Below are 23783 nucleotides of genomic sequence, written 5' to 3' on the forward strand. Positions count from 1 at the left end.
TAATACTTGAGCTCCTGAACTCAGCCTGTGAAAAGTCCTGTGTTAGCTTCTGTCCCTTTGTCTCTGTTTTCACCTGAAGTATAGTAATTTAATATCTGTGTTATTTCTGCTGTAGAGCAGAGTGGTTCAATTATACATATATATATACACACACATTCTTTAATGTTCTTTTCCATTATGGTCTATCATACGATATTGAATACCGTTCTCTATTTTCTACAGTAGGACCTTGTTTATCCATTCTATATATAATAGCCCACATCTATTAACCCCAAATTCCCAATCCACCCTCCCCCCAACCCCCTCCTCATTGGCAGCCACAAGTCTGTTCTCTGTGTCTGTGAGTCTGTTTCACAGGTAGGTTCATTTGTGTCATATTTTAAATTCCATATGTAAGTGATCTTATATGATTTTTGTCTTTCTCTTTCTGACTTACTTCATTTAGTATGATAATCTCTCATTGCATCCATGTTGCTGCAAAATGGTATTATTTTGTCCTTGTTTATGGCTGAGTGTTATTCCATTGTATATAGGTACCACATCTTCTTTATCCATCCTTTTGTTGATCAACATTTTAGGTTGTTTTCATGTCTTGGCTATTGTGAATAGCACTGCTATCAACATAGGGGTGCATGTATCTTTTTGAATTAGAGTTTTGGCTGGATATATACCCAGGGGTGAGACTGCTGGATCATATGGCAATTCTGTTTTTAGTTTTCTGAAGATCTTCCATACTGTTTTCCACAGTGACTGTACCAACTTACAATCCCAGCAACAGTGTAAGAGGGTTCCCTGTGCTCCACATTCTCGCTAGCACTTGTTATTTGTAGTTTTTAATGATGGCCATTCTGCCTGGTATGAGGTGGTACCTCACTGTAGTTTTGACTTGCATTTCTCTAATAATAAGTGATGGTGAGCATCCTTTCATGTATCTATTGGTCATATGTATTTCCTTTTTGGAGAAAGGTATATTTAGGTCTGCATTTCTCGATTTGGTTGGTTGTTTGTTGAGTTGTACGAGCTGTTTCTTTATTTTGGAAATTAAGCCCTTGTTAGTCACATTGTTTGCAAATATTTTCTCCCATTCTATAGGTTGTCTTTTCATTTTATTTATGGCTTCCTGTGATGTGCAAAAGCTTTTAAGTTTGATTAGGTCCCATTTGTTTACTTGTCTGTTTTTGTGTTTGCTTTTGTGGGAAAGTGTTAGATCTGTCTGCTACTATAATTGTGGTGATGGTATCAGTTAGCATACATCCAAACTCTTCAAATTGCACACATCAAATATGTGCAGTTCTTCGTTTATCAAGTATACCTCAATAAGGCTATTTGTAAAAATCCCCTTATTTGTAGTATATAATAGCACAGAAACATTGATCCTTCTCCTCTAAAGTCTCAGAAATCTCTGAAGCAAGCTTTTGCATAATCATGGAATCAGTTATCTATTGCTATATGACAAACTAGCCCAAAGCTCAGTGGCTTAAAGTGACAACATTCATCATAGCCATGAAATATTACATCATCCGTTCCACTGTACTTAACTGCTTTTAAGCTGTTTTTAATTTCTACAGACACAGTCTTTATGTCACTAGTCAAAAAGAGCAGCAGATTATCTGGGGTTGAACTGTGTTCTCCCAAAGAAGGTACATTGGAGTCCTATCTCCCATGACCTACCTCCTAGTACCTCAGAATGTGACCATATTTGGAGTTAGGGTCTTTATAGAGGTAGTAAAGTTAAAATGAAGTCATTAGGGTTGGCCCTAAACCAACATGACTCATGTCTTTATAAAAGGGAAATTTGAACACAGAGACAGACACACCTAGAAGGAAAATTATATGAAAAGACATGAAGGTAGGGAAAAGATAACTACTGACAAGCCTTTGGGAAAATCAAGAATTCATTGTTAAGTACATTTATATACAAAAAGTGTCCTTTCTTAAGGAAAAAAAAGATGAGTGAGAAAATATCTACAATTTTGCAATAGATAACATTGTGCAACACTTCAAAAACCAATTTAAAACAACCACATCTTGCTACAGAGCCACCTCCCTGAAATATCACCTCAACTTGATAAACTACCATTGCATAAATTCCAATGGGCCTGATTTAGCTTTAAAACCTGCTATGATTCAATGAAGGAAGCGTGAGAATCAAGTGGAATTATTTCAAGAATAAACTAAAACATTTTGCTATCAAAGATAAATGCAGTTGGAATAGAATTTAAATTAAAAGAGAGTCAAAACAATTTTAAGAAGAAAAAAATAAAATAAAATGCAGTATTGTTCAGCTTGTTACCATAATATTTTGAAACACTATAACTGTCAAAGCAAGGCTCATGACATTTTCTGGTCTAACTGATAAGCATTTCATTACCTATGAAAGAAAACTTTAAGCTCTTAACTATAAAATGCAAGCAAGACATATATCCTCTATATATATAAAGTATTTCAGCTAAGTGAAGAGTCTATTCAAATTTCAGCTAGCTTTCCTCTGGGTCTGTTACACATAGGTCTGAACTTTCACAAGGACCTTGTAACAGACTAACATTTCTTACAAATTTCAGGGAAAAAATGTTAATACTAATTGTACAACCAGTGAAGAAATACAATGTGATGAAAATTTAATAGGCAAGGGAATTTTTATATTTTAATTCATCAATGGTACTACCTGTTGTATTAAGGGAAATCACTGATTCAGATTAAGAAGATATTTGGTCATGTTGGGGTTTATGTTTTTGTCATCCTTTCTTTAAAAGAGAAGTTTACTCAATAAATTAATAGGATAGAAGCATTCTTAGAAAACAGTATCTGAACCATTTAAAAGAAGAAAAACTATTTTGAGGACTCTAAGCATGCCCATTTCCACATAAATAAATTTGAACATTATGTAAAACTAATTATAAATCAATTTTTTTTTTAGCTGTTCACCAAAGCACATCCACAGAAATCCCCTAACTGAAAATAAATCCAAGCAACTCCTTTTAGGCATTGTTTAAGCTATCACGAATTTATTTTGAAAATAATAAAACTAAATTTAAAACATTCATTATAAAGGTTTCTTACTAATTCCAACTGAGCTTGTCCTACTCCTCCCTCCAGAAGTGACTTTGTTCTGCAAAGAACAGAACTTTACTGAGGGAACAGATGAGAATATTTCACTTCAAAAGTTAGAGTTGGGAAATAAAGAATTAGTAGGAAATTTATTTTTTAAAATTAAATCAAGTATAAGACAGTTGGGCTTCCCTGGTGGCCCAGACAGTAAAGAATCCCCCTGCAATGTGGGAGACCTGGGCTCGATCCCTGGATTGTGAAGATCCCCTGGAGGAGGGCATGGTAACCCACTCCAGTATTCTTGTCTGGAGAATTCCCATGGCAGAGAAGACTGGCTGGCTACAGTCCATGGGATCGCAAAGAGTTGGATATGACTGGGCGACTAAGCACACCCACATATAAGACTGCTAGAAAGTACTGGAATAGTAATTTTTTTTTACATTCATCTAGAATTGTTGTTCTTATTTCCAAGGAGAATTTAAATATCATAAGCTAGGTCATTTTCCCCACCTGGCTAGTTCCAAAGAGGTGTCCCTGTCTCACAAATAACAGGGCAAATACCCAATACAATCTCTTGTCCTGTTATTATATCAGTAGATGGTAATTTTGAGAGTGTGAGAATTAGTTCTTTCTGCTCTTCAGACTAACTACATATTGCACAATGTTGTGCTCATCATAGGAATTCCTCAAAGGTTCAGTGAATTCCACTGAAAAACTAGGATTATTAACTAAGCTTAGCTTCTTCAATGTCAGAGTGCAAAGATAAGAGCACTGAATTCTAAGCTAATTCAGTAAAAGTCCTAAGTTATGAAGTGCATACAACAATATATGGTTAAGTATGGAGACCTAATTTAAAAATGAGTTAGTTATTAAAAGACAAAAATAACACATCATAGAATTTTCAAAGGAGCTTTATAATGTGTATAACGTGCTAGAATTGGGGTTATCAAATTTAGTATGAACAGCTTTCATCAAATTTGGATTTAATGAATGCAGTTGTGAAATGGGCAAATCCAATATACTGCAAACAGCCCAAGCCCACAGATATGATTTACCTTAATAGCCAGAAGCATCACTTCAAATAGCTTGTGTTATGGCAGAATGGATTATGTTGTATTCATTTTACCTACAGGAAGGAAACTAGCATCCATAATAGTAGCATTCAACTGTGTGGTATAAAACACAATCCAGCAGAAATTTTATAACATAAAATGTGAAGATATTTAAAACATAAATTTTGAATGCTATGGCAGATCAGAGACTTCTCTCTTTCCACTAAAGGGATATAGTTTTGATTCAAGTCTTTCAAATCCTAGTACCTGAGATCAGCTGCAAAACTTACCTGGGATTATGGAAAAATGTATCACACTTGCTGTGTACTCCCGAGATTCAACTCACTGTTTCTATAAACTTGTACATGCACAGGCATGGATGTTTCTACAAAGAGCAAATCTGTCATTCATTTAACATGAAGAATACATCTGCATTTGAGAATGTAGATATTTACATTTCTTCCTCCAGATGAATGTGTACTACACAGGAAAGCTCCAGTTGAGAGTGCTTTGAGTTCTAGCTCTCCTTTTTAAAATTTCACTCCCCAAAAAAACTCTCCATTACATAAAAGCAATTTCTAAAATATTTGCAATCTAAAGAGGTTTCCAGATCTACCTGGGAAGATGAATAACTGCATATCAGCTTGACAGACAGGATACAAGAATTAGATCAGAGGATAAAAATCATAGCATTCCAAGGCAAAGAGGTTTCAAGGTCATTAAGAACTCCAAGTCCAAATCTCAGTTCTGAAAAAAACTAGCTACCTGATCTTGGACAATTTACTGTTGCTAAACCCTGCTTCCCTCATGTGAAAAATGGGGATAAAAGCAGGACTGCTGCGGGAGTTGAAGTTTACATACACCGCACACATCCAAGTCTCCAGCACAATCCCACGGATCAGGCACTACATAAACTTGTAGTTGTACGTGCATAATATCATGTGGACACACTAGAGCTATCCGTACATCCCATTTCCCACATTATACAGGCATTATCTGCTCATGTTCTCTCCTCCTCTCTGCATTATGGGCCATTACAGGCAGAGGCTGTGTCATATTCAATTCCATAACCTCAGGATCTCACACATGCCTGGCATATTGTATAAAGCAATCAACTGCCACTTATACTTAGTGAGAACAGCTGGCTCCTCCTATATGTTACCATATTTTATCAAGTAAGGCAAACATAAAATGTTCCTTCTTAGCCTAGTCAACTTTCTCCCTCTATTTTTGTTAAACTTCTGTAGGTAGACACTTACTTAGCTGTAACAATCAACTGCTGGTTTTCTGTTTAAAATGTGAAACTCGAAAATCCCCCATTGTTTTACCATCTTTGGGTTGGTCTGGGTACTATTCCAAAAATTCAATTTGCTTTGCTATTAAAAATATATATATGCTAACAGAATTGTGGGTCTTGAACACAGGTAAGTTTCTTTTTTGTTTCAAAACAAAATAAACTTTCTGAGTAAAAACTTAAATAACTGATTTCTGCCTCCTGGCAAGATGCCATGTTTATAGTTCTTTGCTCAAAATGAAAGAAATGAAAATCTTTTTGCCGGATTGTAAGCCCATAGGAAAGTTACAGATGAGAGTTTGCACTAATTGCTCAAGTTCATTTCTGTTTTAAAAAGGAGACCCTAATTTCTAACAACTTGGCAAGATTACAACAGCCTATATGGCACAAATCAGATTATTTTCACATTTCCTGTTTTTCTTGCTCCAACTGGTGGCCAATCCCAGTCAGAATTCTAAGCAGTATCTCCTAAGCAGAAGTTGAATCCAGTCTCCTCTCTACAAAGTGTGCAAGAAACAGGTAAAACAGAAAAGGTGGCACCACCATGAATTTGAACCTTTGTGATACCCTCAAGGCACAACTGCAAAGCTCTCCTTCAATTTCCCTTTTCCAAACAAATAAACTATGTTATCTAATTCCACCCCACACTCCCACCTCACACCCATTCTTCTTTTGATATATTATTCTCTTTGTTTTTGTTTATTTGTTTGTGTTTAATAGAACAAGTCCCATATACCCAGAGTCATCCCTTGGTAGCCACGGGGGATTGGTTCCAGGACCTCCGTGGATACCAAAATCCATGGATGCTCAAGTCCTTTATATAAATGGCATAGTACAGTGGGCCTTCCATATTCCCAGGTTCTGCATCCAAGGATTCAACCAAATGAACGGAATTGTTCGTTGAACTGACAGATGCAAAAGCAGTGGGGATGGAGGGCCTTCTGTTTTTCCTACTCACCACATCTAGTAGCACATCAAATCAGTAAGTAACCTGAAGAACCTTGATATTCCTGGCAGGGGACCTAAAACCTGCATTTTCACAAGCCCTCCAGGTGCTGGAGAAGACTCTTGAGAGTCCTTTGACAGCAAGGAGATCAAACCAGTCAATCTTAAAGGAAATAAACTCTGAATATTCATTGGAAGGACTGATGCTACCTGATGTGAAGGGCCAACGAAGTGGAAAAGACCCTGGTGCTGGGAAAGATTGAAGGCAGGAGGAGAAGGGGGCAACAGAGGATGAGATGGTTGGATAGCATCACCGACTCAATGGACATGACTCTGAGCAAACTCCGGGAGACGGTGAAGGACAGGAAGCCTGGCGTGCTGCAGTCCATGGAGCCACAGAGTCTGACATGACTGAAGCAATTTAGCACAGCACAGCACACAACCCAAGTGGCAGTCTCTGAGATTCTCTGATGATTATTCACACACCAAGTGGCCTGCCTTTCCTATTCCGATGTTGTTATTGCATTTAAATTCCCTGGGCTCCAGTGCCAGACCCTGCCTGATTTCCATCTCTCCACCTTCTTTTTGCAAAAACCTGGGATCCTGAAGCTTCACCCAGCTTTAGACACATCTCCAACCTTGTCTCTCAAGGACTGACCTTGATTTGGCAAGGAGGGAGACAAGCCTAATGTTCTCATAATCAGTGTCCTGTTACTCCCACTATTTGTCATTAAACTACATGCAAGTGACCCAGTTTTGAAACCAGGTGTGTGTCTTGACTTGGAAATAAAGTCGCCACTTATCAATCAGTGCTGATAATTTAAGTTCTGTCTTTGAGTTTCCCTAGTGGCTCAGACAGTAAAGAATCTGCCTGCAAGGTAGGAGACCCAGGTTCGATCCCTGGGTCGGGAAGATCTCCTAGAGAAGGAAATGGCAACCCACTCCAGTATCCTTGCCTGGAGAATTCCATGGACAAAGGAGTCTGGTCAGCTACAGTTCCTAGACTTGCAAAGTCTGGACACAACTGAGCAACTGTCATTTTTTCTATACTTTTATAATTGGTCTCATGAGGCCACGATCCTCTAGAATGAGAACCCTAAATTACTCTTGCAGCCCTGACTCAGAATTTGTGACTATCTATATGCTGACAAAATTGCTGGCCCAATATTATTTTGTCTGTTCCTTAGAATTTCAAATATCACTTGCTTTGGTGTTGGCCATCACTGAGCTTCTACAACCATCAATGCTCTCATTAGACCTTATTACACCTACAATATGCCAATGATTGCAGTAGGTTGCTACCATCTGTCATTTTACCAACTCTCTGGTTACCATCCTCAGCCTGTCAGTCTTGTTCTATAACCGTGCTGTCCCCTCCCACAGTGCCCATCCTACCCACATAATTGTGGGGTGAGGAGTCCAGATCCAGGTCTTTGCTCATGATATGGTTGTTACCCTAGCTAAGCCATGGCACTAGAATTAATATTCAATTAGCTCTTCTAGGCAGTTCACTCAATTTTACTTAAATCTTAAGCCAGAATATTGCCTTTCTAGTTACATCTTCCTGAACAATGTGGAGCTTAGAAAAACTAACAGAAACAGGACTTCAAGGGCCCTTTCGAAGTGAACATAACATTTGGGTACATTATCCTTTTTACTCCCACACATTTTCTCAGGAAAGGAAAGACCGGCAATTCTCACTCCAATCAAAACACTTAATTGCTTCAATTTCTTTAGCTTATCTCCCGCCTTCTTCATAACTACAACAAGTATAAAATTTAAGTACACACAGCTCAGAAAGAAATCAAAAACAAAAATAAAAAGATTTTAAAAGTGCCAAAATCCACTCAGTAATTAATTTTCACTTGTGTATCTACATGGACTAAAAGTATGCTCATTGCGGAGAGAACCTTAAGGGTTACTCCTTCCACTCTTCTGCCTTTATAAAGCAGAAGAGTCATCCAAACCATTCTCATAAGACATAGACCCTGGCTAGGCAATAGTCCTCCCCATAGTTAAAAAATTATGTGGGGGCTTTATGAAAACAAGACCCATTAGGGACTTCCCTGGTGGTCCAGGAATTAAGACTCTACACTTTCTCCATAAGACTAAAAAAAAAGGAAAGTTTTTTTAAGTTAAAGAAAAAAAAAAAAACAGGACCCATTAGAGCACACCAGATATTTTCAGAACTTTCCAGTAGCTAGGCCAGAACCCCCAGTACCACCCAACTTATTCTACCAGCCTGCACCAATCTAGTGCCTGGACTGGTGAAAAACACAAGCTAAATGAAAGCACTGTGACAGAAAGATAAGTCTCAATGACACAAGCCGATTTATACACAAAGCCAATTGCTCCCAGTGACAAGCAGTGCTTTTCAAATTGCAGATCATAACCAAGAGGACTGGAAAGAATGGCCTATTAAGGCTCTCTCCCCAGAGAATGCACTGAAATTAATTAATAGGTCTTGACTGCAATTTTTTTCTTTTCAGGAATGGGATAGAAAATTTCAGAATGTAATTGCAAGCAAATAGTAAGGGTAAGAATGTTGCATGAAACTTCTTCCCTAGATAGATGATGAAGAGGATAGTAGATAGACAGATAATAGATAGATGGATAGAAACAAAAGTTCAACAACTATTTATTGAGCACCTTCCATGTGTCAAGTACTTTTCTAAACAGACACATCAGTGACTACAACAGATAAAAATTCTTGTGATGCTAAATACAGTAAATTAGATAGAAATGTAAAATGCATTTCTTAGCATTAAGTCATAGATTTTTTTTTAAGTTTGAAAGACACTATTTATAATAAAGAGATGCCCAAGCAGCCTCTCCACCATGCCATTAAGAGAGACCCACCCAATAATTGCCCCACCACACTGGGAAGCCCCAGATAGCAATGAAGTGGGAAGAACAACCCATATCATTCTCCTCGCCTCCTCCCCACAAGTCTGCCTTCAAAGTCAAGCCTGTCTTCTTGAAGCCATCCTCTCTCTGCTCTGTTTTGCATCTTTCTCTTTAATTTTCTCTCTTTCCCACAGTTCTAGTAGATAAGTCTGTTGAAAGGGAAGGAAAACGGTGAAATGAACCAGCTCTTGGTGAATATTCCCTAGAAGTTTAACAGATGGAGAAATTTGGTTTAAATTTTTATGAAATATTCACTGTTTAACGGGCAAACCATTGAAATTGTGATAGTCAATCCTCTTGGGCCTATCTACATATATTAGCATATCTACATATATTCTCCCTAAGTTTCTGTAGAAACATCCTAATAGGTATTAACTAGGGTACAATCTGATACTTCTCAACATCATGATTTGCTTATTTAATTTGAAGCAGCCATAGTTCACATTCTGTGGGTCCCTACGATGAGTCCAACATTGTGGTATGTGCTGGTTCTTTCGTCTTCACGATGTTCCTCTGTGGGCAGAATTATCATCTGCCTTCTGTAAGAGAAGATGTTAAAGCATATAGAAGTTAAGCAATTTGTCCAGGATCATTCAGCTAGTAAGTGGAAGAGCTGAAATTTTAACAAGTGTCACAGAACTCCACAAAATGACTATATCCATTAAGGTCAGAAGGCTTATTATGTATGAAAAAAAATGTAAACTCTGCTCAGAAAACTGACTCCGCAAGCCTCCGCTTCCCCTGTTTGCTCTTAATCATTCTTTCATTCTTTAATATTTTCATAAACATTCATGAAGTCTATAAATAAACAGTAAGGTTTGGAACCGAAGTGTCAACACAAGTACTTTGCTGCCTTCCTTTGCTATAATGGGTGTAAGTATGTGGTTGCTCACAATACTGCAGCATTTCTTGCACTAACTCCTTTTAGTATCCATAAGGATAGTGGATGGACAAGAGGGCAGACTCTGAGTTCAGAATGTACGGTCTCAACTTCTAACCTCACAATTATATGAGGCTTATATGCAGCTGGGTAGCTTTAGGAAAGCCACGTCTCAGTCTCCTCACTTGTAAAATGAGAATAATAACAATACTTGCCTAGAGGGTTATTTTGAGGATTAAATGAGATGCTATAAGCAAAGCACTTAGTGTGTATACTGAATAATCACTATGTATTTGTTATCTTGGGCTTCCCTGGTGGCTCAGTAAAGAGTCCACCTACCAACACAGGAGATGCAGGTTCAATCCCTGGGTCAGGAAAATCCCCTGGAGTAGGAAAGGGCAACCCACTCCAGTATTCTTGCCTGGGAAATCCCACGGACAGAGAAGCCTGGCAGGGCCTCAGTTCATGGCACCGCAAAGAGTGGGACATGACTTAGCGACTGAACAGCGACAACAATTTGTTATCCTTGATTATCACTCCCTAAGAAGCACTACCTCCAATACTAAGTCTTAAAGTCTTGGAGTTTATGAAAAAAAAAAAATGAATAAGTTCCGGGTGGTGAGGAAAAGAAATCTTTAAACTTGAAATTCTTATCAAGATGGAGAATCATGTCTATCCCCACATTCCTCAATGGCTTGGGTTGCTGAAAGGTGCACCGTGGATGTGATTGCCTAACTGATGCTGTTTGGGGAAGGCATTACACTTTATAAATTATTTGAAAAGGAGCCATTTTGTTTTTATGCTGATATACGAGATCTTTTTGCTGTGCAAAACACAACCAACATGTTTATTTACTGAATGGAGGTCAGTGCCGTAAGTTTACATGAAAAGAGAAATCATAACCGTTGTCAAAATTCAAACCAATTTTGCACCAGAGGTCTATATGGTTTTTCTAACAACTGTCTCAAATGTTGGACAAATGCAAAGGTCAAGTGTACATCAATATGAAAGAATATGAAGGTCCTCATTATCCTTTAGCCTCTTCTGCTACTGAGGCAAGAACACATTTAAAGTGCATCTCCTCATAATCAATTTCTTTACTTACAAATGTCACTGTGAATGGACATTTTACAGCTGATTAATTTCTGTCCCTTTTTCTCATATGCAGATACAAGACCCAAATGCATACTTCTGGTGGATTTCCTTCCTGCTGATTCAAGTGCTGATTTCCTACAGATCTGCTATCTAAAGCCCTGGCAGAAAAATGATCCTTCAATCTATGCTGCTATGTTGCTTAAATATATCCATCTCTTCTTTTCCAAAATATTTAAAATAAGTGAGTAATTAAACATCTGATTGTAGAAGGTAGAAAACATTGTCATTGCCTTTGTCAAAAAGTCCACATATTAAATATGCTGCACATACAAATGTAGTCAATTAACATTTTAATTAAGGGTAACAAACAATAATTAAACAGATGACATTTTAATTAATTTTCTCAACTGTAAATAGCCTGATGGAAATTATTGTTAAATCTGATTTAAATATTTCTCCTTGCAAAAACAGTGACCTCAAACAACCCATGATGAAAAACGTTTCCCTTTTATGTACTTACATGATCATAATGTCATAGCCATAAATAGCTTTCCAAGTAAAGTTTCTCAGTGTTATTGACCTTGTTCTCTTCACTTGGTATGCAAGCAGTGGTGTAGCTAAATAGTAATTACATCTTTCAAGACACTTGCTTACATCTCGTGAAAAAACACAGTACTAAAGTAACTCAGGGTTGAATACTACCATCAAAGATTCATGCTTGGTCATTAAATGCAGATGAGTCATTTTGTAAAGCTTAGCAAACCAATTCCATGATCTCCCATTTTCATATTGCCATAGGTGAGTAAGACCTGTCCCTGGTTTTGAAACACACTAGGGGTTGCTACTTGTGTCAAGTGGCATTATTAATTTCTCAAAGCAAAAGATTAGATTGAATTCATTTTGGTTTTAAAAATAAACATGAGCCATTCAACACTTGGAAGCAGAGTGGAGCAACAGCATGGCAAACGATGCCTGTTGAGACATTCACAGATAGTGACTCATCAAGAAAACAGAGTAAGTCCTCCCATCAGGGCAGGAGGAGAAGGTGTCGGCAGAGGATGAGACGGGTGGATGGCGTCACCGACTCAATGGACGTGAGTCTGAGCAAGCTCCAGAGTTGGTGATGGACAGGGAGGCCTGGTGTGCTACAGTCTGTGGGGTCACAAAGCGTCAGACACGACTGAGTGACTGAACTGAACTGAACTGATCAGGGCTGCCAGATTACCAGGAGATAATTAATTAATTTTCAGTGCTGCTTTTTTGTTCCATATTGGGACATACTTATTCCAAAAGACTGTTCAGCGCTCCCCAGGTGGCTCAGTGGTAAAGAACCCACCTGCCAATGCAGGAGAAGTGGGTTCAATCCCTGATCCGGGAAGGTCCCGCATGCCTTGGAGCTGCTAAGCCCATGCACCACAACTATGGAACCTGTGTTCTAGAGCCAGAGATCCGCAACTACCGAGCCCACATGCCTTAGAGCCTGTGCTCCACAATAAGAGAAGTCGTTGCAGTGAGAAGCCCGTGTTCTTCAACTAGAGAGTAGTCACACTCTGAAATTAGAGAGACCCAGTATAGCCACACACACACACAAAATAGTTCATTATTTATCAGAAATTCTGTATTTCACCTAGCAACCCTTCTTTTTTTATTTATTTTATTGAAGTTAGAAAGTATAGATGATTTACAATTTGTGTTCATTTCTGGTGTACAGCAAAGCGATTCAGCTACACATATATATAATAGTTTGCATTGGCTAAACCCAAACTCCCAATCCATCCCTCCCCTACTCACTTTCTCTCTTGGCAATGTGTTCTTTGTCTGTGAGTCTGTTTCTGTTTCATAGATAAATTCAATTGTGTCATATTTTAGATTCCATACATGCCTTGCTAATTTTCTTTCTATTTGTTTTTTTTTGTTTTTTTTTTTTTTTTTTTTTTTGACCTTGCACATGGCTTATGGGATCTCAGTTCCCCGACCAGGGTCTGAACCCAGGCCATGACAGTGAAAGCCCCGAATCCTAACCACTAGACCACCAGGGAACTCTCTAGTTACCATTTTTTTTTCCCCTAGTGGGCTTTCAAGGTTATTTTCTTTTTATTTCAAAGCTTTTCTTTTTTTATTTTTTGGCCAAACCATGCAGCATATGAGTTTAGTTCCTGAACAAGAGATCAAATCCATGTCCCCTGCTTTGAGAGCATGGAGTCATAACCACCAGACTGTCAGGGAAGTCCTGGTAACACTATTTTTAAAAAAACAGTGCCTATAAGATAAATTCACCTTGAGCAACATTTTCCTGGTCTCTGATACAGGGTGAGTTATGGCAAAAATGAGAAATCTGATGGTAGATGATTTTCTGGGCTCCTTGGGAAGGTACTAGGACAAGTCCTTAGCCAGTGTCAAGAAAGCATGTCCAGGAGACAAACATTGCTTATTTAGGAAGTCATATCTGGAGTTTAAAAGTTATTGATCTATTGTTTAATCCTCTCTGCTTTAACTGTTTTTTAATTGTAATAAATTGGTCTCAGAGGACTGTGAGCTGCAGCTTGGGAGCTCTCTGTCACAGAAGGAGACTCTTGGGGTCTATCACACACAGACTTGATGGTTTCCTACAGGGGAATTCCAGGAGGACAATCCAGTTCCCAGAAATGCAGCCTCCAGGGCAAAGTGAGCCTCAGACAAAGAAGTAGGGTCCTTACAGCTTAGGGTGGAGAAGGAGAAGGGAACAGAGACACCCATGCACTGCGAGGCCAAGAGAGGGGAGAGCAAGGAGAACAGATTCCAGCTTTGGGAAGTTCAAGTGTTTCTTCCTATTGAGGACGCTGATCAGGACAAATGGTCTCCTTGAAATCCCTGTTATTTTTAAATCAACAAGATTAGAACTATTATCTTTTAATTCAATTGCATGCTAAGTCGCTTCAGTAGTGTCCGACTCTTTGTGACCCTATACACTGTAACCCATCAGGCTCCTCTGTCAATGGGATTCTCCAGGCAAGAATACTAGAGTGGGCTGCCATTTCCTCCTCCAGGGTGTCTTCCTAACCCAAGGATCAAACTCACATCTCTTATGGCTCCTGCATTGGCAAACAGGTGCTTTACCATTAGTGCCAGCTGCAATACCCAATTACCCAGATATTTTGCCAAAGAGAAGTATCAGTTCCAACAGGACAGAACTAGGGCTAATAATCCCCCTCCCTTTCAAAAATATCCCTCTCTTCACCTCCACCTACTCAAAAATCCCATTATAATTTTAAAGTCACTCATTGTACTGTAACTCTACCCCACTATAGCTCTGCAGTTCTCATATCTCTTGAGAGAAACTTCCATAGCCTTAAAGAAGGCCCAACTCAAAGAAAGGGTCTCCAGCTAAAAAAGGTGTTTGCTTGTGGTGATGAAAAGCAAACAGAATCTAATCACCTAGCATCAGTGTCTACCCGGAATGTAAGGTCTTTGGCAGGCATCTGTCTCTATACTAGATGCTATCTTTTGTTGTTGTTGTTGTTTTTTCCCAGTATGTGGTTGTCATTGTTGCTATTAGCACAATGCAATTAGCACGAACTTAACATGAGGTTCAAACATACTTGGCACTCAATCCAATAATATTGAAAGTGCAAATAGGGACTTCCCTGGTAGTGCAGTGGATAGGAATCCGCCTGCCAACACAGCGGATGAGTGTTTGATTCCTGGTCTGAGAAGATTCCACATGCCCTGGAGCAGTTAAGCCTGTGTGCCAAGACTACTGAGCCTGTACGCCACAACTACTAAAGCTCTTGCATCCAGAGCCGGTGCTCTACACAAGGAAGCCACAGCAATGAGAAGCCCGCACACCACAGCTGAGGAGCAGCCCCTGCTCGCCACAACTAGAAAAAGCCCACGGCAAACCAATGAAGACCCAGTGCAGCCATAAATAAAATATATAAACTTTTTTTAAAAAGAAAATTGAATGTACAAATGGATGGACCAATGAATGAAAGTTGGGCAGCCCACAGAAAGAGAGAGGTAATCGATGTTTCCCAAGAGGTCTGAAGGCCCACCCCACCCCTACCAGGCAAAGCCAGAAATTCAAGTGTCCTGGCAGAAGTGTAGAGAGTAAGGATGCTGCCTTCTTACTGCTATGGGTGAGGGTCCTCAGACAGACCCCATCACAGAGGGTATATTTTAAAGAACTCTTGTGCCCTAGTACATATGGTTAAACTCTCTAAGACCCTGTGCAAGCTTGGCTGGCGAATTCTCTGTTAACTACTAATGAGCTGCAATTCTCTCTTGCTTTCAGCTATAGCCAGGTCCCTTTTGCCTCATTTCTTAACCCAGGGATTAAAGCCACCCTCTGCCCTCTACAAGTGCACTGACAGCGTAATTCCAACATCCTCCAGTCCTCAATTACCATATCTATCTCTCAAGCTGGGCTCAAAACACCTCTCTGTAGAAGCCCCTCTAAATTAACTTATGGAATCCAACTTGACTGTTTTCTCCTTTTATCTGAACCCATACAGACTTACATGTCCAGGTCTTGAGCATATATTTTTAGGTTATTTACTCAGAGAAAGAATGTCAGAGCTTTGTATATTATTGGTACTCCAAATGTAGCTTTAAAAAGTGGGTAGTGAAGTGAAGTGAAGTCGTTCAGTCGTGTCCGACTCTTTGCGACCCCATGGACTATAGCCTACCAGGCTCCTCAGTCCATGGAATTTTCCAGGCAAGAGTACTGGAGTGGATTGCCATTTCCTTCTCCAAAAAAAGTGGGTAAGTAAATGAAAATTAGTGCAGAGGAACACAAAAGGCTCTGTTGTTCTAAGATATAATATGTCTTCTGTCATCCATCTTGGAACTCAAGAGTTCACCACACTCATGTAGACCACTTACTTGATGCTCAAAGTATGGTCCATGAACCAGCATCACGTGGAAACTCATTGGAGGTGCAGCGTCTCAGGCCTCACCCCTAACCCACCACACATCAGATTCTGCATTTTAACAAGATTCTTGGAGTGCTTTGTATATATAATAAATTTTTAGAAGCACTGACTTCCCCCATTCCCAGCACGAAATCATCTACAAGGAATATCTCTTGAATGGCTTCCATTCAAAGGTCTCTAATTTTGCACACTCAAACCTCTCCATTAGGAAGCAGTTTTCCTTCAAAAAGTTTAAATTCCTCTTCTCATGGCCTCGGTGAAACAGGAAAGAAGACAGGCCTAGAATTCCAGCCTCAGATGAGAAAGAATAAAATCACCTCCTGGAGAACAACTGATGAAGAATTGATACTTAACACTGGAGGCATTGCAATAATAGATGGGGTCACAGAGGGAAGTAGGTCTCTGAAAACAAGGAGTGTCCTCAGACAGTACAGAAGCTTATGGCTACACAGTAGCATCCAGCAGAAGCTAGGGTTCATCAGAACCAGACCAGAAAAAAAAGACAAACATGCAGACTGTCCCAAGTCTTAATGGTGAAAAAATGGAAATTTAAGTCACAGCCCCACTGGCTCATTTGTGTCTAGAGTTAGTGTGCCAGGAGCCAGACAGAGCACTCCACAACTGTAATAGACAATTAGTATTATTATCCCATTCCATACATTGTATAATTGAAAAAACCAGAAAGATTGTGAAATTCACCCCAAGAAATACCAGTGAAAGAGACCTCACAGGACTCAGAATGAATCTGGCTTCCAAGCTTGTCCTTCAAACTCTGCTCCCCCACATCCGTCTACTTATAAGTGAATAAAGAGTGAGTGGTTTTTATTGCAGAGTGGGGACTCAATCACACTTAATTAACCCTTTGGTTGGCTTTATAAAGTCCAAAACTGAAGAAGCCCTTCAGACATATTACTACTCATTCACATCTGGATTAGGAAGACCCTACCTCAAAAAGCCAGATGGCCATCATGAGCTTAGGAGGCTGGCATTATAAAATGCTGTTTTAACAAGGTGGCTTTTTCCTTTTCCAGGAGGCACATACTAAATGGTACAATGGACATAAAATTTTAGCAAAAATGAAGCACTTCTTCTTCGGAGAAGAGCAGTTGCTGGTATGACTAAGTGTGTGGTCACTTGGCCCTGGGGTGCAGAAAGACTTCTGGGAAGGTCAGGTTTCATGAGGGCAGCACTGGGTACCCTAAATTCTGAAGGCCTCCCAACCTGGCTCAAAGGGTTGATTTTAGTTCTTAGAGCCTGTACTATCCCAGACCCATCTTCAGCCTTCACCTCCCTAGAGAATATCACATCTCACACACTCTTACAATAAACTCAGTCATCCAAAGACTATGGTCACCTCTGAATATATAGCCCAACCACCTCCAGAAAAGCCCTCACTCACAGCACCCTGGTAAGAAGTAACACCTCTTCTAAGGATCTGCTTGTGTCATAAAAGAAAAAACACCCCAAAACACAATTAAGGGTGATTGTGAAAAGTATTATCACACTAAGGAGTCATCAACAACTAAACATACCAGGTGATTTTCTGAAAGGTGCTCAATCACACTGCCATTTCTGCCCTTTATCACCACTGTCCTCACATATCCTTTGACTCTCTGAGTTTAAAGCTCTTTGTTGGGCTTTAAAAAATACACATCAAGACTTATCAAAAGTGTGAAAAGAGGTATAGGCAGCACATAGAAGGAAAAGCTGCTCCCACTTAGTTTATGACAACAAACCTAAAGGCAGGGTGGTACGGACTTTGAAGGGTCTTTAGACAGCTAGACACTACCCTCTTCTTCTACAGGCAGTATTACACGTAAATTGCATTTTATATTCTGCATGTTTATCAGTTTCTCATTTGCATTCCAAAGTCTTTTAATTCTGTAGTTCAAAAGAGCTTCAATAACAGACATAACTAAGCCACTTTTAAATTACTCTTACTATTTCTCACTTGCTAATTATTGAATTTTCATGTTTATTTTTAATCTTGAAGATAGGGAAGCTGCTAACTTTCCTCCACCTCTTATCACTTTAGGGGAAAAGTGAACAAATCGAGTGTAGAAACTACAAGAATAAGAAAGACTGGCAAGACACATGGACACAATGGTGGGGGGTGGGGAACAAAGCAGATATTCAAGTTCCCATGTGGGTTTTACCACTTACTGAGTAAGTGTGAACAAGTTCACCAACCTCTATGAATCATGTTCTCATAATTTGGTAAATAAGCAAAATACCCACCTCGTAAGGCTGGTCTAAGAAAACAACACTGGATAAAGTTTACCTTAAAATCAAGACATGATCATAACAAAGGAAATATTCTACCAGTCTGATTAACAACTTCATTCTGTTTTCAAAAACACTTACGCTAGACTGTAAATTCCATTCTGATCTACATACTGTCTAATCTGACTTCAGTTTATCTTCACATTCAGACTCCTTAATACTCAAAAACTGATTCCAGGGGAAGATGGGTCAAGAGAGTTCTTAGGTGGCTCTTTCCTTGGCGAGTTTGTTTTTGAGTCCTTGTTATAAATGAACATAGGTATTATGAGACAGAAACTATTTATTTAAATTGGAAGCACAACTGATGACACTTGGAGAAAACAATTATAAGATCCCTGAAGAAATTTTTCAAAGAGGAAAACTGAATAAAATTATTTTCAGACACATTTAATGGAACTAGAGTTCAAATGCTATATGATACTTATGTTCTTAACAATTTGGAAACACTTGTCAGTCAAAATTAAATTATGGACAATTTATTTGTGGAATAACAAATCAGTCAATCTTATTAGAATGAATTACAAAAATTTCCTAAAGCTCTTGGGTTTCTTAAGGAGTTTAACACCTCCCATTTTCTCAATGTGAACATCAGATCACATTAATCACAAGACCATAACCCACTTACTTAAAGGGTATATTACACAACCTGCTGTGAAATACTGTATCTTTAGCATTTGGATCACTTGGGACAATGAAAGGAAGAACTCATTAATGAAGTGTGAGGTTCATTTTATTTATAGTCCATGGGAAAGCCATATTTCACAGCCATCAGAAGCACTTCCGCAGGCAAGAAGTCTCAGCTAAACCAAGTACCATCCAAACCTAGTGCAAGTCCAATCCCAGTGTCCCTGGCTGTCAGACATACAGCAAAGAGAGAAAATTGTTTGTAAAAAATTGATTGCTGAGGGACTATGAGAATGTGGGATAAGGTCAAATCCAGACCATTGCTAGAACTTTCATGTGAGGGACACCTCTGCCACCAAACCAGAGGGAAAAAGAAAAGGTAGGTTTGGCGATTGGCTTGTTAGAAGGTCTGGTGGACACTGAGATGGTTCAGGGCCAATACTGTCAATTTGCTCTGTAAAGTGGTAGAAAGTTGTTTATTGAAAGGCAGCTGGGAGGGTATGATTAAAAATAATTACAGTGGAGGTGTTAGGGAAAGTTCTTTCAGACACTGAGGAATGTCTGGCAGTTTGAAGGTGATGAGTATGAGCTATGAGAAGCTTCAAACATCCCCAGCCAGTGTGTCCATTTCTTCTCCTAGATCAGACTCCTTAGGCCTTGATTGAGTTTGTATCGTCAGCACCTAGGACAGCTCCTGGCATAAAGGAGTATCTGGATTCAGTGACATATGACAGATACCTGAATTGTCTGACTATAAACAAACTGTATGTTAGACTTTTTAATATTTGCAAAATACAAGTGACTTCTACAGAAATTCAACACGAAGGAAAACCTGAGGCCTAGACTTTGCCTTCAAGGTTGGCCAATGGCCCAAGGGAGGAGAGTCCAAGTGCAGGGGATCTGGAGAGCATGCGTGTGAAAGTTAGATGGCTGCCCAGTCACTTCTGCCAAACATGACCTGGAGTGCAGTGGGGTTCCAGACACAGGAAGAAGGGAATCAGCAGAAGCACCAGCAGACTCTAATTTTTCTAGGAAAATGATGCTTTGCAGGCTGGAATCAGGAGAAAAGCTTTGAAGGAGACCCATCATTCTTGATAGTCCAGCTTTCCAGGTTTGCAAAAAGCACTCTTCCCTGGAACTTAGAAAAATAACAGAGCAAACCTAGCTGTCTTTCTCAGGATCCAGCTCCTATCCCCACCTGCAACCTTCTAGTTTCTTCTCACTGCTTCCATCCTGGCACATTAGGCTCCATCTTTTCCAAATCATTTCCTGGTTTACTCCAAAGTATTTCCATGTCATTTTAAGTTCTAAGCGCTGTATGGGAATCTCCTCTCCCAGGTGCTACTTCCTACAAAAAGTTGTCTTTTCCAGAAGAAAGGGAAAGATATCACACACACACACACACACACATACACACACATATACACATGATGGAATATTACTCAGACATGAAAACTGAAATAATGTCATTGGCAGCAACATGGATGAACCTAGAGATGATCATACTAAGTGAAGTAAGCCAGAAAAGACAAATATCATAAGAGATTGCTTATATGTAGAATCTTAAAAAATTATACAAATGAACTTATTTACAAAACAGAAGCAGACTCACAGATATAAAAAGCAAACTTATGATTACCAAAGGGGAAAGGGGAAGAGGGGTAAACTGGGAATTTAAGATCAACAGATACACACTACTATGTATAAAACAACAGTAAGTACCTTCTGTGTAACACAGAGAACTATATTCAATATCTTGCAAGGATCTATAATGGGGCAAAATCTAAAAAAGAATATTTATATGTATATATAATAAAGATGAAAAAGAATACTGATTACTTTGTTCTATCATCTTTTTTTAACTCAGTCTAGAAATATGAAGATTGATATTGATAAAAAAAAAAAAAGATGCCTAAACATATTACAAAAGACATGAGGGGTTACAGAAATTAAACTCTGCTTGTTCTCTAAATTCAGGAATATTAGAATTAGAGGCACCCCTCGAAGCTTGAAGAAGGTGACTTGAAAATAAATAAAGGGAGTGCTACTTTACACAGCGGGGGGCAAACATGAAACTCTTTATTTTGAGAATTGGTACAGACTTGAAGAGATAAGTAGATTCCAAGAAGCACTTAGGATGATGGTTCCAATATAGTGTTAAATAGACATTAAAGCTATTTACTTTATCAGCAGACTGCATTACCCCTCACTTCCTACATGTGTCCTTATCACAGCCATAGCATGAGCAGCGTACATCCAGTTTGGTCAGCTCTAACCCTGCATGGCATCTGTAGTGCTTCTACACTCTAAAACCAGAGCTGTGTTGTTTGGGGAAACTTTACTGTCTTAAAACAGAATGCAGTTCTTTCTGTGACTCATCCTACATAACTCAACTGCCATCAATCACTGGAAATAAAATATCTTCTAAAAGACTTAGTTCATTGAACAAGGACAGGAGGGAGGTCAAAGAAGACTATACCCTGGCCATGAGCTGAATGTCTTTCTAAGCCATGTGTCCTGGGGGAGGGAAAAACTGCATTCTCAGGTACACTAGATGTGCATAGGTAGATACCGACCCATGTAGGAAGGCAAAGAGAAAAATGAGAAAGAAGTTACCCAGAACTAAATGGCAAGCTTGATTCACAAAAGTTTTATTTACAAATATCATCATGCAGAATCCTCAAAACCCAATCAATTCAGTCCAGTTCAGTCACTCAGTCGTGTCTGACTCTGTGACCCCATGAACCGCAGCACCCCAGGCCTCCCTGTATATCACCAATTCCCAGAGTTCACCCAAACCCATGTCCATTGAGTTGGTGATGCCATCCAGCCATCTCATCCTCTGTTGTCCCCTTCTCCTCCTGCCCCCAATCCCTCCCAGCATCACGGTCTTTTCCAATGAGTCAACTCTTCGCATGAGTTGGCCAAAGTACTGGAGTTTCAGCTTCAGCATCAGTCCTTCCAGTGAACACCCAGGACTGATCTCCTTTAGGATGGACTGGTTGGACCTTCTTGCAGTTCAAGGGACTCTCAAGAGTCTTCTCCAACACCACAGTTCAAAAGCATCAATTCTTCGGCACTCACCTTTCTTTACAGTCCAACTCTCACATCCATACATGACCACTGGAAAAACCATAGCTTTGACTAGACAGACCTTGGTCAGCAAAGTAATGTCTCTGCTTTTTAATATGCTGTCTAGGTTGGTCATAACTTTCCTTCCAAGGAGTAAGCGTCTTTTAATTTTATAGCTGCAATCACCATCTACAGTGATTTTAGAGCCCAAAAAATTAAAGTCAGCCACTGTTTCCACTATTTCCCCATCTATTGCCATGAAGTGATGGGACTAGATGCCATGGTCTTAGTTTTCTGAATGTTGAGTTTTAAGCCAACTTTTTCATTCTCCTCTTTCACTTTCATCAAGAGGCTCTTTAGTTCCTCTTCACTCTCTGCCATAAGGGTGGTGTCATCTGCATATCTGAGGTTATTGATATTTCTCCTGGCAATCTTGATTCCAGCTTGTGCTTCTTCCAGCCCAACGTTTCTCATGATGTACTCTGCATATAAGTTAAATAAGCATGGTGACAATATACAGCCTTGACGTACTCCTTTTCCTATCTGGAACCAGTCTGTTGTTCCATGTCCAGTTCTAACTATTGCTTCCTGACCTACATACAGGTTTCTCAAGGGGCAGGTCAGATGGTCTGGTGTTCTCATCTCTTTAAGAATTTTCCACAGTTTATTGTGACCCACACAGTCAAAGGCTTTGGCATAGTCAATAAAGCAGAAACAGATGTTTTTCTAGAATTCTCTTGCTTTTGGCAAGAGATGGTGGCAATTTGATCTCTGGCTCCTCTGCCTTTTCTAAAATCAGCTTGAACATCTGGAAGTTCATGGTTCACATATTGCTGAAGCCTAGCTTGGACAATTTTGAGCATTATTTTACTAGTGTGTGAGATGAGTGTGATTGTGTGGTAGTTTGAGCATTCTTTGGCATTGCCTTTCTTTGGGATTGGAATGAAAACTGACCTTTTCCAGTTCTGTGGCCACTGTTGAGTTTTCCAAATTTGCTGACATATTGAGTGCAGCACTTTCACAGCATCATCTTTCAGGATTTGAAATAGCTCAACTGAAGTTCCATCACCTCCACTAGCTTTTGTTCATAGTGATACTTCCTAAGGTCCATTTGACTTCACATTCCAGGATGTCTGACTATAGGTGAGTGATCACATCATTGCGATTATCTGGATCGTGAAGATCTTTTTTGTACAGTTCTTCTGTGTATTCTTGCCACTTTTTCTTAATATCTTCTCCTTCTGTGAGGTCCATACCATTTCTGTCCTATTGAGCCCATCTTTGCATGAAATGTTCGCTTGGTGTCTCTAATTTTCTCTAGTCTTTCCCATTCTATTGTTTTCCTCTATTTCTTTGCATAGATTGCAGAGGAAGGCTTTCTTATCTCTCCTTGCTATTCTTTGGAACTCTGCATTCAAATGGGTATGTCTTTCCTTTTCTCCTTTGCTTTTTGCTTCTCTTCTTTTCACAGCTATTTGTAAGGCCTCCTCAGACAGCCAATCAATAAACATAATTTTAAGAAAATGTGCATAGAGGGACTTCCCTGATGGTCCAGTAGTTAAGACTGTGCTTTCACTGCAGGGGGGCATGGGTTCAATCCCTGGTCAGGGAACTGAGATAAGATCCCACATGCCACATGTTGCAGCCAGCAGAAAATATGTATACAAACGTGT

The 23783-nt window shown here is 39.4% G+C and overlaps 1 protein-coding gene across 1 annotated transcript in view; it reads right to left on the minus strand.

Moving 5' to 3' along the window:
- GRM8 (glutamate metabotropic receptor 8) overlaps nucleotides 1-23783 on the minus strand; it is an 801794-nt gene that overhangs the window by 690355 nt on the left and 87656 nt on the right. The gene's annotated exons all lie outside the window — the stretch shown is intronic.

Source organism: Muntiacus reevesi, chromosome 6, assembly GCF_963930625.1.
Source record: "Muntiacus reevesi chromosome 6, mMunRee1.1, whole genome shotgun sequence".
Taxonomy (NCBI): Eukaryota; Metazoa; Chordata; class Mammalia; order Artiodactyla; family Cervidae; genus Muntiacus; species Muntiacus reevesi.